The following is a 19,955-nucleotide window of genomic DNA, read 5'->3' as shown; positions in this document are numbered from 1 at the left end:
GACAGAGACGTCTCCTCACTAAAAAGGTAGACAGGAGACATGACACAGATGGGGACTAGGAGCTCAGGCAGTCAGGACTGCTGTGCCCGGCTGTCTGATGCCTCCTTGAGGGAGTAAAAGGATTGTCTATAATTCTAGCTGTATCCAGGGTGGGTGATCATGTGTCCCTGTCTGTGTGGTATGAGCATATGTGGATGCTGTGTATGGATGTCAGCTGGGGTGTGCAGACAGTGTCCTATGTCTATGTAGGAATATGTGTCACATATGGGGCACATTGAGTGGTTCTCTGGAGTGGTGTATTTGTTAATTTTCTCACTGCTGCAACAATTTATCTGAAAAAAAGCCCCTGAGGGAAAGGTTCATTTTGGCTCACAGTTCCAGGGTGCAGTCCATCGTGATCCAGAAGTCACCGTGGCTGGAGCATGAGGCAGCTGGTCACATGGCATCCTCAGTTCAGGAAGCAGAGAGCAGCAAATGTTAGTGCCCAGGTCACTTCCTCCTTGCCTTCAGTCTGGGACCCCAGCCCCTGGGAAGGCGCTGCCCACATTCAGGTCCTTCCTCCTCAGGTAAACCTTTCTGGAAACTCTCTCACAGACATAGTCACGGGTGTGTTTCCATAGTGATTCTAGTGCAGTTCAGTTGACAATCAAGGGCAGTGAGCACAGGCAGGAGGCTTTCCAACGTTCACACATGTGCTCCTCTGAGCCAAGTGGTGGGAGAACCTATCTATTGTCTGTCTACAGAGAGATGTATGCCTGTCCTGTCTTAGGATGGGCCTGTATCCAGGCCTGTGTGCGTGGGTCTGTCCTGGCTGGGGCCCTGCGTGGGCCTTTCCTGGTTGGGAGAAGAATACCTATGCCATGGTCAAAGGAACAAATCAAAGCTCTGGCTTTGAAGTCTTCAGATCCATGACCCATGGACATCCCATCCAAGCCTGATGTCTTCCTCTCTCATCCAGAGACTATTGGAGAGGCAGAGGAAGGCTCTGTCTCAGAAGAAGAGGGACAGCAAGACCACACCGGCCTGCTGAGAAGGAAAGAACCGAGAACCTACATGCCAGGCATGGGCCTGCACAGGCAACGCAGACCTGCAGCTGTCCCTGCACAGGCACTGTTTCCTCCCACAGGCGACCTGTGAGCCCATGATCGCCCTGGCAGCCTCACTTCACATCCTTCCTGCACATGCACTCTTGCAGTATAACGGCAGCATGGCATGTTTCACCTCCTCTCAAATCCCAGTTGAGTGAGACTCTGGACCAGCTAATAGACAGGGTGGAGGTATCACGTCAGCGACAGGATCAGGCCTTGAGCAGCTTTTTGTGTTCCACTTGCTCCCTTGAAACATCCCTGCCCTGGCATCAGGCTGCTGTGTGTGTGTGTGTGTGTGTGTGTGTGTGTGTGTGTGTGTGTGTGTGTGTGTGTGTTGGTGTCCATAGATCCCAAACATCTGTGACTACAGCCCCAAATGAGGCTACTTCACACTGGCTCGTGGTGGGCTGGCCAACATATACCATGACAGGTTGTAACCCCTGTCCACAGGGCTTCCCACTGACTCTGCAACTTCTCTAGATGCAGGGGTGAGGTAGGACCACCGCGAGTGATAGCAGCTGCTTACTCTAGCTGGCCCTGACCTGAGCTGTGGGCTGTTTCTGGGGCTATAGTTGCTGCCCACATCATCCTCCCACATCACAGGTGATAAGGCAGATAGGGAAAACTTCCGGAAGTCTCACAGCTTAGATGACCACAGAGCAGTGATCAAGCTTGCACAGCCTGGGTCTGGGGCACAGGGAAACTTGGATCTACTTGATAGCCACAATAAATAGCCCAGACTTCTGGGCATGAGTGGTGGTGTTCAATAACAGACATTGGTTTTCTTTCTATTCTGGAAGACAGAGGCCTAAGCCAAGGCACCAGCAAGAGTGGTACTCAGTAGTGCCCTTCTTACTGGCCTTAGATGACAGCCTTGTCACTGGGCTTCCCTGTGGCCTTTCCTGGGGGAGCGGTAGTTGGGTTAAGAGAGAGGTAGGGAGGAAAAAATACCTCTCTTATAGTCACTCTCTATGTAGCTGAAGATGGCCTGGAACTTCTGATCTTCCCATCTCCTCCCTCCTGAGTGCTGGAATTACAGGTATGTACCACCATGCCCGGTTGGTGTGGTTGGAGATTGAGCCCAGGGCTTTATCATGCTAGGTGAGCACTGTGCCAGCTGAGCTACATCCCCCAACCTACTACTCTCTTTTCTTATAAGGACACCCATCCTATTGGGTTAAAACCCCACCTTCATCCCTTCCTCTAACCTTGATCCCATCTCCATCTCATGAAAGTCAAGGCTTCAACAACCTGGACTGAAGGCTTCTTTAACACCATGGACCGCAGGGACACCCACAGGCACCGTTACCGCTCTCTTACAGATTGAAGCCTGAGGTTCAGAACTGAGCTGGAGTTTGGGACACAAGTAGTCCTCCACAGCCCCCTCCCCTTCCCAGAAAGGCCTTGAGGACCAGCCTGTTCTCACTGCATCCTTGAAGCTCCAAGATTGGGGAGGAGCAGAGGGAATCGTAACCACAGAGGGTTCTTCCCCGAGGCATGTCCTGGTTTCCCAGAAAAGCTAAGCCCCCATTGCCCATGGTGTAATCTCATTGTCACCAGCCCTTGTCTCCCCCTCTGGGGTGGCTTCCTGAGTTACCTCCTAAGCAGATGCTACTCACAGGAAGCCCATCACCCCTGTGGGATCCATACAGAGCTAGGGCCCCACACTTCTGAAAGCCTGGAAGGATCTGAACCAGACATGCATCTCCAAGCTGGCTCTGAGAATCTTAGAGGCAAGGTCTGACATGGCCTTTGGAAGATCTGTGAGATTTACCTTAGCTGTCCCCTAACGAGCTTTGTCTCAGGTCTGGGTCATTCCTTAGTTTGGGGTGTCCCCCATGAGGCCATGTGAAATCAAAAGCAAGGCTGAGAGTGAGCAGGCAGCCCCTGGTTAGACCCACGATGCTTCAGACTCCCCTCCATGTGTCCAGAGCCTCTTCACAGAGCTGAGAATCAGACCGCATCTGGATGGCACCCTTATTGACCCACCAGGACCTCGTAGACACAAGACTTGCAGTTTCTGAACAAGAAAAAGAAAGTTCCAGGGGCTCCTCTGACCATCACCCAACAAATGAGGACCTTCCCACTGCCAGAAAGCCTCTCAGAACTTGCCAGCTCCCGCGCTCAGCCCCACCCCCACCGCGGGCCTGCCCGTGGCAGCCACTATTCATGTGGACACTCTGTGGTGGCCAGCTTTCCTCCGTCCTGCCTTGGATAGCTGGTAGATTCCTCAGAACTTAGTTTCTCAGCCCATGGCCCTTTCCCTAACATCATAAATTTAAAAATGTTCTTTTATTGAGAGAGAGGAGGGGTGGGAGAGGAATAAGAGGGGGGGAAGGGGTAACTATAAACAAAGAATAGAAGTTGTTTAATGGACAGCGTAATGAGGCCTCAAGGAACGAGCCTGGCATTGATTTCCCTGACATTTCACCTATTAAATTAAGAGCTTCATAAGGAAGAGCTCGGATTTTCCTCCTTCTTCTTCTTTTCAATCAATTAAGATTCCTTACGAAAGAACAAAGCTACTATTGTCTGAGTTCAGAGGGGCCAAGTGACTCTTGAGGGGGCAGGGAGCCTGGAGGTACAGGATATCTCTTGATTTGGGGGACCTGGTGGTAAGGTCCAGGCCAAGACTCTATCTATGAACCTCTTCTGAAGGGGTGTGCTGGGCCACCTGGTTCCGTCCCCCAAAATCAAGGCTAGAGCCAGGACAAGTGGGAGAATCCCTTGGGCAGCATTGTCATGAGGATTCAGACAGGTCCACTGTGTGGCGAGCCTCTGGGCACAGATCTTGACCCATAATGTTGTCAGGTGGGCAGTGGGATCCCATTTATCAGATAAGGAAACTAAGGTGCCCAGAGGTCTGCTTTTGCTGGAAACCATGTCTTATGTTTCAGTGGCCAAGTCAGAACCTCTTCCTAGTCCTCCGGGTCCCAAAGCCCATGGGTGATGCTGCATCTGTCAGCGCTGTCGCCAGTCCCAGGGCAGTGTGGGTTGCCAGTCTGTAATGGCAATAACATGTTGCAGAGAGCTGCCACAGAGTCCTGTCCTACCAACTGCCCCATCCATTTCCATATAAACCTTGTCCTCAGTGCTGCCCTAAGGAGGTGTGAACAGTCACTAACTTCTTAGAAAACATATCCTGACAGAGAGGAAATAAAAAAATGGAAGTCACAGTGTCACCCAGGGGGCATCACCCACCTGTGGCAGATCATGAGCCCATTAGCATGGCTTAACTACTCCTGCTAGGAGGCGGGCTCAGGTCCTCCAGCAGACTTGCAGCTTCGGTGCCTAATAAATAACCCGGGTGGGCTCTCTCCCCTGGTGAGGCCCTCACTTTGAGTAATAGTATCCAACAAGATAAGAGCTGCTGGGTACTGAGAGGCCTACTGTGAGCCAGCCCAGGGACCAATCATCTCGCTCGCCTGGTGTCATTGCTAAAGCCACCGTTCTCACTGCATACATGAGGAAACTGAGTCACAAGGAGGTTAAAAAGGCCTGAGGTTACACAGGCATTGCATCTATTTTAAGGCTGCACACCTGCAGAACCCATGCTGTTTCCATTGCCTGGTCTGTACAGGGCCAGCAAGAACCTAAATGTGCCCTGTCCTGACGCCACATGGGGCTTGGCTGAGTATGCCCCTTTAAACTCATCAGGAGAAAGTAGACCCCATTGCAGGCACCATCGGTGGTAACAGCATCCCTATCTTTCTTCCAGGAACTGTCCAGCCTTGAGTCCAAGCAGAGGAGGTAGACGTTTATTTGCCTGATACATTTTGGCCCCTTGAGATGGAAGCCATGACCCTTCACGGAAGCCATGGAGCACTTGCACCAGCCACAGACACTCAGATATATGTGCAGTCATAATAGGGGGGCTCTGGATGGCAGGTGGCCCTGGTCTGAATTAGACTTGGCCTCTGGACATCAAGGTGACATGAGGCTGGTTGCTCCCTGAGGTGGACAGCTGTGGTGGAGCTTCAGGATCCCATAGCTCCTAGGGGACAATCTCAGTGCCCAGATGACAGAGGAGGGCACATCATCTGTGTCTGTATCTTATAGAATGTGCCATCCAGTCCAAAGTGAATGAACCAGACCAAGAACTGGGCACGGAATCCAGGCAAAGAAATCAGTGCCTTTGCAAGTCTGAGCTATGCTGATGGAGGCAGAGCACCTCCTACCCAGGACTCCAAGACACCACCACATACACAAGCTCTGTTCACAGTGGCTCCTGGCTACTGTGAGGAGAAGCAGCGCTCTACGGAGGTGAGCAGACCTAAAGCTGGGAAGAGACAATGAAACACGCTATGAATGAGCCCAGAAAGTTTCCTTTTTGCTTCATCAAGCTTGTGTTCAGTTGCTGTCCCTTGCCAGGAGGAGTTGTGGTGATACATCTCATCCTGTCAGCTAAACAAGGGTTGGATTCTGGAACCACCCAGGTTCTGATCTCCTTGACAGCTTCACAAGGGTTGGATTCTGGAACCAACCAGGTTCTGATCTCCTTGACAGCTTCACAAGGGTGGGATTCTGGAACCACCCAGGTTCTGATCTCCTTTACAGCTTCCACCCCACCCTGCAGGCCATCTCCAACAACTCCCCCATTCACTGCCTCCTGGCTTTGCTGAGCTCAGAGGGCTGTGTGTAGCCCGGTCCTCCCAGGGCTGCTTTCTCCTTCCACACACCTGGCCAGGTGCTGCAGAGAAAAACAGTTAGTCAGTGAAGGACGGGCTTCTGGACCCAGAGACTAGGAAATCCAAGTCAGGACAAGGAAGAGACAGATCTGCTACTTGGGGGAAATATTTTTCTTTTAGACAATTATAAAATCTTAAAATACCAACATAACGATGATTTGTGTTTATTTCCCCAACTGTGAACTTCACCAAAGTTTTCCATCCATTCAGTTCACCTATTTCTTTCAGGATGGGGACAGTCTGAAAGGCAAATATCGGGGTGGCCTGGGGCATGGGGCAAAAGTGAAGCACAGAACAGCTCTGGGAAGAAAGGGAGGGTGTGGTCCTCATCATCTCCCTCCCCCCCACCAGACACACCAGGTACCAGGGAGGCCAGGCATTCAGGTCTCCGGTCTCCTACATCATAGCTCCTGCCTCGGTGTGCATATAGGTGTTGCCTATGGGCAACCCTCTCCCATCAGTCCCCAGCAGCATGTTTCCCCAGGTTTCCTCTTCCTGCTTCTGCTCCCTGTTATTCAGAACATGGCCTCAGCACAGCTCCAAGGCATAGTCAGAGCTCCTGGTCCAAACCAGCTACAGCAGTGACTCTGTCTAAGGTGGGTGCAAACACAGACTCACTTCCAGCAACAAGCTAGAGGAAATACTTACTCACTGGGGCTCACAAGAAGGATGTCTACAGAGTGACTGACAGACAGGAAAGACATACCTCTCTTCTTTTACTGCCATGTCTGTCTAAGGTGCCTGACATGGCTACCTCCAGCTGACACCATGGGAGGACTCATCTAGAAAGGAAGCCACTGACATTCTGAGGATGCACAACTTGCTCACGTCCTCCAAACCCTGTCCTGCCTCAGGGCCTTTGCACATGCATGTGCTGTTCCCTTTGCAAAGACCTTTTCCCCTGGGCTCACCTGGCCTATCTACCTAACCGAAGTCTCTGCTCAAATATCTGCTCCTTGGATTTCTCCATCTCCTCCCCTTCACCACACTCTAGCTCTATTGTGTTGTTGTTGTTGGGGGAGGGGTGTTTGTTTGTTTGATGAGGGATCATGGCTCTTAATTGCATTATGTTATACAGTTGAGTGTTGCCTGATGATGGGGCTACATTCTGAGAAATATGTGACTAGGTGATTTTGTCATTGTACAAACACCATAGAGAGAAGCTATGGAAATCTAACTAGTAGAAAAATACAGCCCAACAACACCCAAGAGATGCCGATGATACTGCCATCTATGCAGCCTGCCACGGACCAGGCCACTGCTATGTGGCACACAGCTGGTATACCACCCCCCTACATTGTGTGTTTAATATCTTCATGCACTGTGTTCATATATAATGTAAGTCATAAGAATTTATGTATATTATTACATAGTATATATATAATATGCACTTTACTATATAGTGTATGTTATATGTTATATATACACAACATATGTGTACACACAGCATATATCATATATATGTATACATAAACAGCTTATATGTGTGTGTTTACCAGTCTTTCATACAAGTTTGTTGGCTCCATAAAGGTAGGGACTTTTTCATTAACTATAACAACAGCTCACATGAACATTCACGGCTCATAGCAGGTACCCAGTGGTACATGGAGGATTGTATAGGCAAGAAGGAATTATTTGCTTTTTCTTGGTAATGCCCTGGGACTTCTCAGCAGGAGCGCGTGTCACTGGTAGAGTTGCATACTCCTTCTTAAGCAGGTTTGAAGCTGGTGGTGTGGGGTTCTGGCCCCTGGCTGCTCCAAGCTTCTGTCCCATGCCCTCACTCGCAGCTGAATCTCACTGCCGGCCTCCAGTGGTAATAGTCCCACGTCTGTTCCCGAGTGTTATGGCAGAGAAACAGGAAATATGGGCTTAGTGTCAGCAAACCTGGGCTTATCCTGCCCCTCTCCAGCTGAGAGTCTTCAGCGAGTTCCTCTGTCTCCCCTTTTCTGGGAGAGAATTCACCCACCATCTTGTGGACTCACAAACATTCAGTAAGATAACAACAAGCAGAGTCAGGTGGATCGAGGTCAAAGCCCCAGCATGGATGACAGACTAATTCTGCCTCTTAAGGCCCGCATCCATCACAAGCAGACCATGATACTGGCTTTGATGGATTAAATGAGCTATGTATCATGGCTTAGCACTGGGAGAGATACCTATCAGTTGTCTATAGGCACAGCCATTAGCCTTCCCTTCCACGAGGTTGAGACCACAAGACCCAAGAAGCCACTGGTGGGGGGGAGGGTGAAGAGGTATGCAGGGGTCCCCTTCTGTAGGGCAGGTGAAAGGGTCTGGTTCATTTCTCACCCTCCCCAGGTGGAGCCAGCCTCCCTCACCCTAGAAGTCCCTGTACTCCATAAGCATATTACCTAGGTGGGGAAGCATATCGACCTCCTTGGTACTGACCTTCCAAAATTTCAGTCCCAGGTCTGACCCCTTCACCGACCACAGGAAGTAACACAGGCTTTGGGTTCATCTCTCCACCCGGCTGGATTTCAACTGAAGGCATTAGGCCTGCTAATCGCCTGTAATCACCTTGTTTGAATTAGCATAGCAAGAGCTTCCGACTGAACGGTCTGTGATTCCTAATAACCCTTGGTGGTTTTAATTACGGCCCCTGGAATGCACGGCCCCTGGCCCCAACTTTATTAGGGAAAGGTCCTGGAAACCGCAGGATGGGTGTGATTCCTGACTTCCCCTCACAGACCCAGAGAGAGGAGAGGGCATCTGACTGCTCCATACAATTCTTACCTCTCCTTTGGCTCTATTTCTAAACTCATCACAGGACAGAGGGGCTAGCCCTGCCCCACCCATTCCCATCCCCACTTTGGTCCATCTGCTTCTAGATACCAGTGAGCTGTTCTCTGTCCCTTCCCATTTGGCCTCAGAGCCTGCTGCCTTCTTTGGAATGAGACTGGATCCCACCACTGTGTGTCAAAGCTGATGGCTTTCTTATCAGCATCTCCCAACTCAATAGCAGAAGAGACCTCACAGAAAGCTGGTAGCCGGCTCAAGGGTGCTCTGCAAAGCCGTGCTTCTCCACCTTGAATGTGCAGATCATGTCCCAATGAAGACTTGGATTTGATGGCTCTGGGATGAAGCCGGTCCCCCTCCTTTCCAACCAGCTCTCAGACTATGCTTGGAGTAGCAAGCTGCCACAGAGTCGAACAAAGGCAAAAGCAGCCACATGCTCTTCCGTCCTGCCTGGCACAGGCTGGATTCAGCACTATCCTCATTCTTACCTCATCCCTAGCCAACAGCACACACCATTCTGAGACAGAACCACAGGTGTCCTAAGACCCTCACCTGAGGAGGCACTGGGAGGCTTCTGGCTCAACCATAAACAGAGGAAGGTTGGAGTTTGGGACCTCCCGCAACAGGCTCCAAGCTTGGGAGCATGGGCATGGATGGAGATAGACAGGGACCAATGTCTCTGTCCTAGGAGAGACAGACCCAGCATTCCAAGCTCTGGCTTATTCTAGCCTCTTGACCTCCTGTCCTGTCCTCAATGCACAGGGTCTTAAGGGCTTGGCAGAGTCCCCCATCCCTCGCAGATTAGCTCTGAGGAAGGGGTCGAGGAGGGCTCACCTGTCCAGCAGTGCCCCATAGAGGAGCCTGAAGTAAACATGTGCTGGCTGAAGACAGACGTGTGGGAGCCCTTGATGCTGCACTCCTGCACCTAGCAACCTCACAACCCCCCCCCCCTCACTGAGGGTGCTATGAAGACCTTTTCTCTGAGAAGCCTTTTCTGATTCTGTTACAAACCCCAATACCTAGAGATAATTGAGACTGGGGGTCTTCATGATGGAGGACGAGTCCTAACAAGTATGTTACTAGAACGACTCCTGTCAAGGTGAAACCCTGAACATCCCCACCCCTAGTCAAGAAAGGCTAGCACGGAACCTTGTGATGTCATAGCAGAGCTGTTTCCAATTAACACAAAAATACTTGTTAAGCACCCACCCAGCATGATGCAAGCCTTGTGGCAGGTGTGAGGTGCTGGGTGCCAAGTGCTAGGTGCTGGGCACTGGGGCTAGGAGAAAATAGGGGTGGCTCGTTCCTGTGTCCTACAAAGCTCACTCTTTGAACTCATGGATTCATAAGTAGCACAAGGCTATAGCCCAAATAAACTTGGAGGGCCCAAGTATCCCTGGAAAATGACACCTGGAAGCCACCCTGCCCCAAGCTGACCACTTGTCTCTAAAGAGAATGGCTAGAAGCAATTGTCCCCTACACAGGTGTCAAGTCCCTTGTCCCTAGCCTGGAGGAGTACATGGACAGGGACAGAGCTGTACTGTTCCTGGGGCAGGGCTGACCCTCTGACCTCAGGGCCATGGAGAGCTCTGTCCACACAGAGCTAGCTACAGCTGCCCAGCTGTGGCCCACCCCACTGCAAGGTCCCAATTAGCTCATTTCCCCAGCCCTGTGGGCCATGCAGCCCCCCTTCACCTCTGCCCTGCCCCAACCCACTCCAGTTAGCAGTTCAAGGTTCACTGTGGTGTCAGAGTGGCGACGGAGACAAGCCCAGCCCCCACGTCATTAAATGAAACCATCCCTTCATGGCAGCTCTGATCTGTTGACTTCAGTGTCCTTGTGATTCCAGCCTGGACTTGTAGGGCAGTCTGGGGACTCAGTGGTCGAGCTTCAAACTCTTGTCTCTGGGATTTCACAGCAGCTGTGTGACCTGGAGCTTGTGAGTTACCCTCTCTAACCCTCTGTTCCTTCCATGGTGGAAAGCCTGACATCGGTTTCACTTGGCAGTCATGCAGTTTGGGTGAGATATGCCTGTGAGATTAGGGACACGGAGCCTATGAGGGCAATCCCTCAGCTCCAGCCCCTCTGCTCTGCTCACACATTCTTCAGAGGAGAGACCCCACAAGGGCAGATGCAGGAACTGCTCAGCTTTGTACATGCAGAGTTTGGCCAGCATCAGGATGCAGAGCAAGGGGATGACTCAGGATCTGTCATAGGCTCCATCTCTTGTCCTGGGCCCAGGGCTCTCTGGAAGCAAACGGGCCTCTCATTTTATTGAGAACAGGGAACCAAGGAAGAGGCAGTAAACTGTGTTCTAAGTACCTAAGTGGATCGTGGGAGAGTTGTCAAAGGAGAGCGGATGAGGCCTTGCCTGTCTGGAAGCTCCCACTGCAGAAGGGTCATGCCAACCACATGACATACACGCTGACACAGACTGTGGGGAGGGGATGCCAAGCACACCAGAGACAGCCGGCCCAGTGGCTGGGCTAAGGGCAAAGGCTAATGTTTGAGCTTCCCACCTTCATTCCCACACCTAGGGCTCAGCATAGAGCCTGTGCTGGTTAGACTCAGTGCATGCTGCTGTGGATTCATCCTAGGGCTCAGCATAGTGCCTGAGCTGGTTAGAGTCAGCGTATGCTCCTGTGGATTCACCCTCAGCATAGTGCCTGTACTGGTTAGGCTCTCCACATGCTCCTGAGGCTTCACTTCACAGCACAGAACCTCCCAAGGAAGGAGCTGTGCTGATCTCTGGGTTATGGGTGAGGAAATGGGGATGCAGATGTGTGGGGCCATTTACCCATGTGCCCATCGTAGGCATGGGTGAAGATGAAATATAAACACCGAAAGGCCTACGTCCTCTTTTCCAGGAGGCCTTGCTTCTTATTATTTTCTACAGTCTGCTGCCTCCTGTTTGCCCAAACCTAACATAAAGTGAGGGAGAGGGGAGGAGGTGGCCTCCTAGTCTCTCCCACTGAGTAATGGAATGGACTGATCGGCAGGTCCATTGTTCCTTAAGCAAGGCAATGCTGGGGAAGGCATTCGGCAAAGCCAAGCACATGCCATGCCAGGCATATGTCCGACCTGATGACTCCAACCAAAAGGGTCCTAGAGGGAAAGTCATCTGTAAAGAACGACTCTGCTCACCTGATGGACTCACCATTTTGTTAAAGGGGTCACCATTGAAAGAACAGATGAGAAGTCAGGTTAGAAACAGTTTTAACCGCCCCCTCCGTGTGTGTGTGTGTGTGTGTGTGTGTGTGTGTGTGTGTGTGTGTGTGTGTTGAAGTGTGGATTCAGAGAACAACATGCAGGACTTATTTCTCTTCTTTCACAGGGATGGACCGCAGGTCTTCGGGCTTGGGGCTCCGTGGCAGGCCTTTGTACCCACTGCGCCGTCTGGCTGCACCCAAGAAACATTTTGTTATTTTATTAACTGCTTCTCTGGCCTGCAAGCCCAAACTGAGTCTGTGTGAGTGGGAGCTGGGAAGACAGGCTCAGAAGAGACACTAGTCTTCAGGAAGGCCACATCTCTGAAGGCATGGCATTCGCAAAGTCAAATAATACCATCAGAGATAAGGGGCAATTTGGTTAAAAGTTGTCACCCTGTTGATTATCAGTCTGCAGCTGCCCACTGATGGTGTAAGGCTGAAGTCATCACTGTCCTCCAGGGATGGTAGAAAGAGAAGGGTTTTCCTGGAAGGAAGGAGGTAGCTGGGTCATGAAAATGGGGAAATTTGATTACACAGGGCCGGTGGCAGTGGCGGAAGGACCTGTAGCCTTCTGCTGCTCTTGAAACCAATCCCCTTGGAGCAGAGAGCAACCCACATCAGCTCTCCCAAGAACGAGAGTTTTTTTATTAAGGGGAAAAAAGACATCTAATTTGGGGTCACTGAGTGAAGTGAAGGCTAGGAAAGCAATGAGTGACCTGTGCTGGTTCCCCCAAAATTGCGTGTCCACCTAGAAGGTGACAGACACATTTGGATACCAAGAAAGTGGCCACCATTGGCAGAAAGGTTGAGCAGACCCCTTGGCCTGCCATGAAGAGAATTTTCCATCCTCTTAATATTCTCCAGAAGGCCTGGTCACATGGGATAGAGATGCCATGAGAGGCCCAGAAGACTCCAGGGGGGACTTTTCCACTTGGAAAAGCTAAAACCCTAGAAGGTGGGAAACAATGTGACCCTCCTCCCCACCCCTGGAATGTGTGCAGCCCACTCTTGTCATCCAAGAACTGCTCAAGTTATAACTCTTGTCATGGCTGGAACCCTCCAATGGTGCTTAGCATCGAGGTCACTCCACCAAGGTGACTTCCCCTCCATCAAGGTCATTAGCTCACTAGCTGGTGGTCACCCCTCTCCTCAGCCTGATCTGAAGGACAGAGGTGAAATACCCCAGCCTAGAGATTTCCTTTACTAAACAGAGAACTGGGGACTGCAGACTCACTGGTCCTCTGCCCTGCGTGTCCCATCTCTGGGGGCATCAGCCGCAGTGAGGCAGCAGGCAGGCCTGCACAGAGCAGCGTTTAAGTCAAATGCTCACATATCAGTTTTGATTTCAACTGGAATCGCCTCCCTCGGCTGCATTTCAAAAGACAGCGTTACTAATGAGAAACACACAAGTTCTAGAAATGAAGTTAACTTCTTTAAAAAAAAAAAAAAAAGGAGGGAGGGGAAGCTTTTCTGTGGCTCTGTTGATATATATTAGAACCATATTGTCTTCGGCAAGAACAGCCGTTCTGCTTCTGAGCAGGAATACGGGAGGCCTTGTACGCTGGAAGATGTGGGGAGCCGGCGCCCAGGCCTATCATATCTCTTTAGACTTGGAGGGCTTTCTGCTTTGTATTTTTTCGGGGGGCGGGGTGATACTGGGAACTTGCATCCTCTATGTAAAACAGGGCAAAAGGAAGGAGTGGGCAGAAAGAGATGCTTGAATGTGAAGGGACGGTGGGTTTTCTAAGCAGTTGCCGCATGCTGTTCTCCAGAGGAGCAGGAGGTGTGAACAGGAAGACCGGTTTCCCGACGCTAACTTCCATTCCCAGACTCTGTGCACCTGAGAGCTCCCGAAACACCTTCTCAGGCCCTGGGAAACCTCTGTGCTCTGTCTAGAAATGGTGCCTGATTTGGAGTGGCCTTGTTACCTGGGAGATACTCAGTCCAGGCAGCTTTAGCATCTGGCTTTCTGGAACACTCAGTGAGAGCACCCTTCAGCAGATGACTGTCCTTCCAGAACACTCACTGCCAGGGCGGGTGGGGAGCCGTCCACTGACTTCTCATCTGGATGCGTCACCCTCTACTTGAGTCCAAGGGGAGCAGAACTAGGCTTAGAGGAAGATGTCCTTCCTGATTCTGGAGGTGCCTGTGGCAGAAGACTATATCCAAGTATTCCACAGCCTGACTCTTCCCATAGCCCCTTAGTGCAGACTCCTGGCTGTCTACTTCCTGCCCACTCCAGGGATCTTCTCCAGAAAGCCCTTGCAAGGCGCTTCTGGAAAGTTCTCTAATTCCCATGTAGTAATGCTTACTCCTTTCTGGGATGAGGTTTGCTTGACTTTCTCCTAAGAAAGCTGGAAGAGATGACCTCAAAGTCCCTTTCAGAGTGGGTGGCTCTCCAGCCCTGTGAAGGGCTAAGACTGACTATGACCTGACAAAGATACCCAAAAAGGGACATCCAAGGCAGGGCTTCCCATGTGAGGTCCCCAGGCTACCTACAGCCGGACTCCTAGAAACCACAATGGAGCAAGAGACAGTGGGTTAGCCCTGCTCAGGGAGCATTCTTACATGGGGCTCAAGTAGCATCTGTGTGGCCAGACATAACTTCATCCCTAGGAGAAATCAAGGGGCCCATGAAGATGGAGGGGACTCTACTTTTTTTTGCCAAGCACACTACAAGGACCTCTTTTTCTTCAAAGAGATAAAGGCTGTTGCTAATGGAGTCTTGTTCAGTGGCTAGATGAGCATTTCCAATGTGAGAACATTCCTACTCACTTTGTTCCTATAACTTTTTCCAGCAAACGGGAGGTCGCTTTTCACAGAAGCCACCTGAAGACCAATGTCTTGCTCCATGGCCCTGCACTCAGCTTCTCCACTCTGCCCTCCAGACTACACCTCTCTCACAATGTTCAGCTATTAAGAGTTTCTGGGCATCTAGAAGGAAGTGGGGAGGGCTGACCTGCAACCATGGAATTCTTACAATCGGAAGTGGAGACTCAGCCTCAATTCTTTCTTAGTCAAGCAGTTTAAGGCTTCGACCCAGCTGTGAACTAGAGGTGTGTCCTTGGCAGGGGTTCTGGGAGGGCAGGTTTGGGCTCTGGCCCCTCTAATGAGTAAGAGAACTAGTCGGGAGGGTTGTTCAGCAGCTGAAGAGGCAAGTTAGAAACTGTCCCCCAAGTTCACCCCAACCTTACCATCTCGGTGGGTTCTTGTGCCCCAGTTATCCAGCAAATGCCATCTCTGGATGAACTGGGAAGCTACTGCTAACAGCTACCCCAGTTGGAGGCAGAGGACACCAGGATGCTTGGGCCTCAAGACCTCAAGACCACAGCTGCCCCACAGAGCATCTTCCCAGAGTTGAGGTCTTAAGGTCTGCCACTCTTAAGAAGCCTAAGTCAACAAGGTCTGTATTAGACACCTCCTCAGCGGCTGTCCCCAGCCTGGCCCCGCTGCATCTGGGGACTTGTTTCCAGCTAAAGCCAGACCCTGACCCAACAAGCCCCCAACCCGTGCAGTCACCTTGAACGCCAAATGTTTTTTTCATTAGCGTCAGACTCTTCTGCTCCCCTCCCACCCCCCAAAGAGGCCCTCAAGCTAGTGCTTCCTCTTGCTGTCTCTGCAACCTTATAATATCCCCAGGCAGCTGGAAGGGGAAGGCAGTGATCTCAGCCGACAGCCATGCACAGCGGCCAGCCGCCCACCAGACCCTCCCCTGTGAAGTTCCCTGCCTTCCTTTCGCCCACAGTGGGGCAGCATGGTCCTCCTGAGGCATCGATTCCAGGACAAGCTCCAACTCAGGAAAAGTGAGCCACACTTGAGTTTGCCTGGTTCGTTCTGAGGTGTGTCCTCATCCCCATCTGACAGATAGGGAAACTGAGAGATACACTCGGCTCCTTCTTCCTCTGTTCAGAGGGGACTGACGCTGCTCCTCAGGCTCCAGAGCCTTCCTGTCCCATGTGTTCCTCACCAGCTCTTCCAGCTGTGCTGACCCAGCGCTTCTCCCGCCTCTGCCTCACCTCTGTCTTCCCCATTCTTTCCTCTGAAAGTGCTGACTTGGGCCACAAGGGAAGCTTCACTCTGGAGGAAACTGACAAGATCATGACCCGTGGAGTTACAGGGAAACACATGTGATTAGAAAGATTGGGGCTAATTTGGTGTTAGGGCCGTTCACATCTTAGTTCAAGTTCTGGCTCTTCTGCTTGCTGGCTAGGCAGCCCTTCACAGGTATTTTCTCAGAATGTTGGTGTCCTCTTCCTGCAAAGAGAGCTGATAGGGAGAGTGCCTACAGCCAAGGATTGGGGAGAACTGAGAGTTGTGAGTGCTTGGGGAAGGCTTGCTACAATGAAAAGGGAGCAGAGATCTCTGTCTCTCCGTCTGTCTCTGTCTCTCTGTCTCTCTCTCTCCGTCTCTCTGTCTCTCTCTGTCTCTGTCTCTGTCTCCGTCTCTCTCTCTCTCTCTCTCTCTCTCTCTCTCTCTCTCTCTCTCTCTCTCTCTCTCTCGTGTGTATGTGATTATGGGCACACTTATGCCATGGAACTCAGAGGACAGAATCAGGTGTTGGTCCTCACCTGCTGCCTTATTCGAGACAGGGTTTCTTGTTCACTGTTGTGTACACCAGGCTCCCTGGCCCTTGGGTTTCTGGGGACTCTGTTGTCTTAGGAGAATCTTGCCATAGGAGAGCTGGGTTAACAAATATGCACTTGGTGTAGGTTCCGTGGGTTCAAACTCAGGCCATCCTGCTTATGACACAAACACTACACACAGCCTCTCCTCAACCCCATTTTTAAAAAATTCATAGTCTTCTGCCTTATGATGTGAGAGTTAGAAGTAATGGAGATATAGACTGCTACACAATTCCTCATGTATAGTAAAGCTTATCATGATACACCGGTTAGAAAAGGGATCTTTTGTTCTCTTGATACTTGGTGCCAATGGCCATCAGTGACATGGGCTTCTCCCCAGTGCAAGAGGAAGCTCATCTGGTACCTTGGAACCACACTGCCCAACATCAGCTGCTCCAATTAAAACCCAGCAAACTTGGACTGCAGAGATGGTTCAGGTGCTCAGAATTTGGGCAGAGGACCTTACTCAGTCCTCAGCATCAACACGGTGGCTCACAAGCATCTGTTAACTCCAGTGCCAGGTGACCCCATGCCTCTGGCCCTTGCCAGTGACTGCACTCATGTATACAAAACTACACACAGGCAAGTAACTAAAAATAATAAAAATAAATCATTTTTTTTAAATATCCAGTGAAATTTAAATTTTTGATTGCACTCCCACATGGCCAGTAGCCCACATGGCCAGTGGCTCTGTGACCAGACAACACAGACCAATATTCAAGCACTGGCCTAAACACTGGATTTGCAGCTTAGTTTTGTAAGCCTTGCAATTCTGGACAAGTTCCTACCTTTTCATTTGCCCCAGTTTCTCTGTCTGAAAATAGGGGCAATGATGATACATGCTCCATAAGAGTTGTTAAGAAGATTATCCGAATTAATATCAACAGTGTATTTCCACAACATGTATCAGATCACTGCCTGCTTAGTACATAAAATAAGATTATATTTCATGACATTTGGCTTGTGTATGAAGTCAGGAAGAATGTCCCCACCCCACCCACACCACACTTCTTATCATATCCTAGATTCCATACTTAATGAGTTACCATAATTTAAGGAAGGACAGAAGGACCTGTGTGAGAAATCAGAGGTATGGAAGACAGAGCAACTGACCCCTCGCTCTTCTGCAGAGCTATCTGATGGCCACGGTTAGAGAGAAGCAGCAGATGGTTCCACTCTGGTTGGATGATCAGATGAGCTCCCCCTGCTCTCTCTCGCCCAAGATCTGATTCAAAGCAAGATTTCGATACATATGTGCTTCAAGGCAGACTTTACAAAATTCTGTGATGAACCCTGACCTGGAGAATTCCTACATGCTTAAGTTGCTACCCACATTTGAGATACAAACCCCACTGCCATGAGCCTCTTCTCCTCCTGTGTTCTCTGCCTCAAACGTGCTCTGTGTTCTCATGCCGCAGAATATTCTAATAACTTCTGAAGGGTCTCCACCCGGTCTTGACCCTCACCCCTCAGCTCCTCTTTCAGGAAGCAAGCACCATGTGCTTCAGCTTTCTGTACCTGCTAGAGACTTGCCCTCTTCATCACAGGGTCCCATCATGTTGCCCAACTCACAGACAGAGAAATGAAGCCACAGATGATCAAGTTCATCTCCCCCAGTTGGGAGCAAAGCCGACCTGGGCCTTTCTCAAGCCTTGTCGGTCATCTGCCTGAGTGTGGGCACTGGGCTGTGGGCAAGACGGGTAGAAAGGAGCCTGGGGAGGCGCAGGATGTGGCTGTTAATAAGAGTGGCCTCAGTCTAATGCCATCCCACCCAGCAATACAGGACATCTGCCAGCCTGCCTGTCTCACCAAAACCACATCTTTTTCCCAGTTGCCCCAACCCCTAGGGAGAGGCGGGGAGGCTGGCAGCCTAGGGATGTAGGAATAAGACCTGGCTCTGAAACTGGGGTGTTGGAATCAAGGTTGAGAGACCCTGTAGGAACAGCTTGGCCCAGGTCCCACTATGACACGGTAGATGAGTATAGCACTCAGTCACAGGCAAGCAGCCCTCCTGGGTCTCCAGCCTCCCTGGGGCCCATCCCTGTGGCCACAGTTAAGCTCCATCCAACAGGAGAGAGTGCATAGAGACAGACCAGACCAGAAAGGGAACTGTCGATGTTCAAAAGCCTTCAAGGCCCAAAGCAAGGAAACTATGACACCAAGACTGAGTGATGAGTAGAGAGCTGACGTGGGCTCTGATGATGTGCTGGGGTTTGCTGAAGCCCTAATCCAAGTGTGACAGAGAGAGACTATATTTAGAGACAGGCCCTTTAAAGGGACAGTTCGTATCATTGGTGTTTTTACTAAAAGAGAACGTGGAAGAGCCGGGTATAAGGCTGTGATCCCAGCACTGGGAGGTTGGGGCAGGAGGATCAGGAGTTCAAGTCCAGTCTTGGCTACAAGAGACCTGTCCCAAACAAAGAAATAAACAAATAAAAGAGAAGGGGTAGAGATCCATACAGGTACTAAGCAGTGACCAGGTGAAGCCTTAGGGGAGACATCATCTGCAAGAAGACAGGACTTGAGGCTAACACCACCACTCCCTGGATCCCAGGCTTTTAGCTTCTGGAGCTGGAGTTTCCGTGAATAAAGTACCAGGTAATGGTGGTGGGTGAGGTAGCCTGTGCATCTTCCCAAAACTAAACCACACCTCCAAACCAAGTCTGTCCACGGCTAAGATGGGAATGTAGTGCTCACTGGGGGCACTCACTCCTCACTGTTGTCCTCCTGACCCTGCCAGTTATAGCTTAGGCATGGTTTGCTTGTGAGAAACCTGAGGACCCTTCTGGAGGGCAGCTCCTTGGAGCTGAGTTAAGTAACATGTGATCTCCCAGCTGAGAGGACCATGGAATGGAGTCAGAAATATGTAGCAGAAGCTAGGGGTAGTCAATTCAGCCAGATATCTCAGCACAACTCAGGGTGCTGGCTGAAAATAGAAGCTGGATGGGTCCAGGGCACAAGTACACATAAGCACACAAGCAGAAGATACCAACGTCGGCTGTGTAGTGGTTTGAATAGGAATGCCCCCCATAGACTCATGTGTTTGAATGCTTGGTCCCTAGGGAGTGGCACTGCTAGGAGGTGTGGCCTTGTTGGAGGCAGATTTTGAGGTCTCATATGCTCAAGCTGTGCCCACTGTGGCACACAGTCTCCTTTTGCTATCTGTGGATCAAGAGAACTCTCAGCTCCTTCTCTAGCCATCTCCCAATTAAATGTTCTCCTTTATAAGAGTTGTCATGGTCATCATCTCCTTACAGCAATAGAAATCCTAACTAAGACAGGCCATGTGGCTGTGAGACTACAAGGTCAAGGGGAAGATGCCCAGGTAGGTATCCATGAGTTCTGGGCAGTCACTAGGGCCCTCCTGCAGGCTCCCAGAAAAGACCCCAAAGGCCTGTGAAGAAGGATGAAAGAAGATGCCAGAAAGTATAAAGATTGAAAATGGCAAGGTAGGTTGGCACAAGACCTAGTAGATAAAAGAATGCCCTATCCACAGCTGAGCATTTCTCTAGAATTCCCCAACACCTCCAAAGCTTGGCAACCTCCCACCCTACATGCTAAGCAGCACAATTCCTGTGTCCCAGGCACTCTGCT

Source organism: Onychomys torridus, chromosome 4 (genome assembly GCF_903995425.1).
Source record: "Onychomys torridus chromosome 4, mOncTor1.1, whole genome shotgun sequence".
Classification (NCBI taxonomy): Eukaryota; Metazoa; Chordata; class Mammalia; order Rodentia; family Cricetidae; genus Onychomys; species Onychomys torridus.
Note: the sequence above shows the minus strand (reverse complement) of the source record.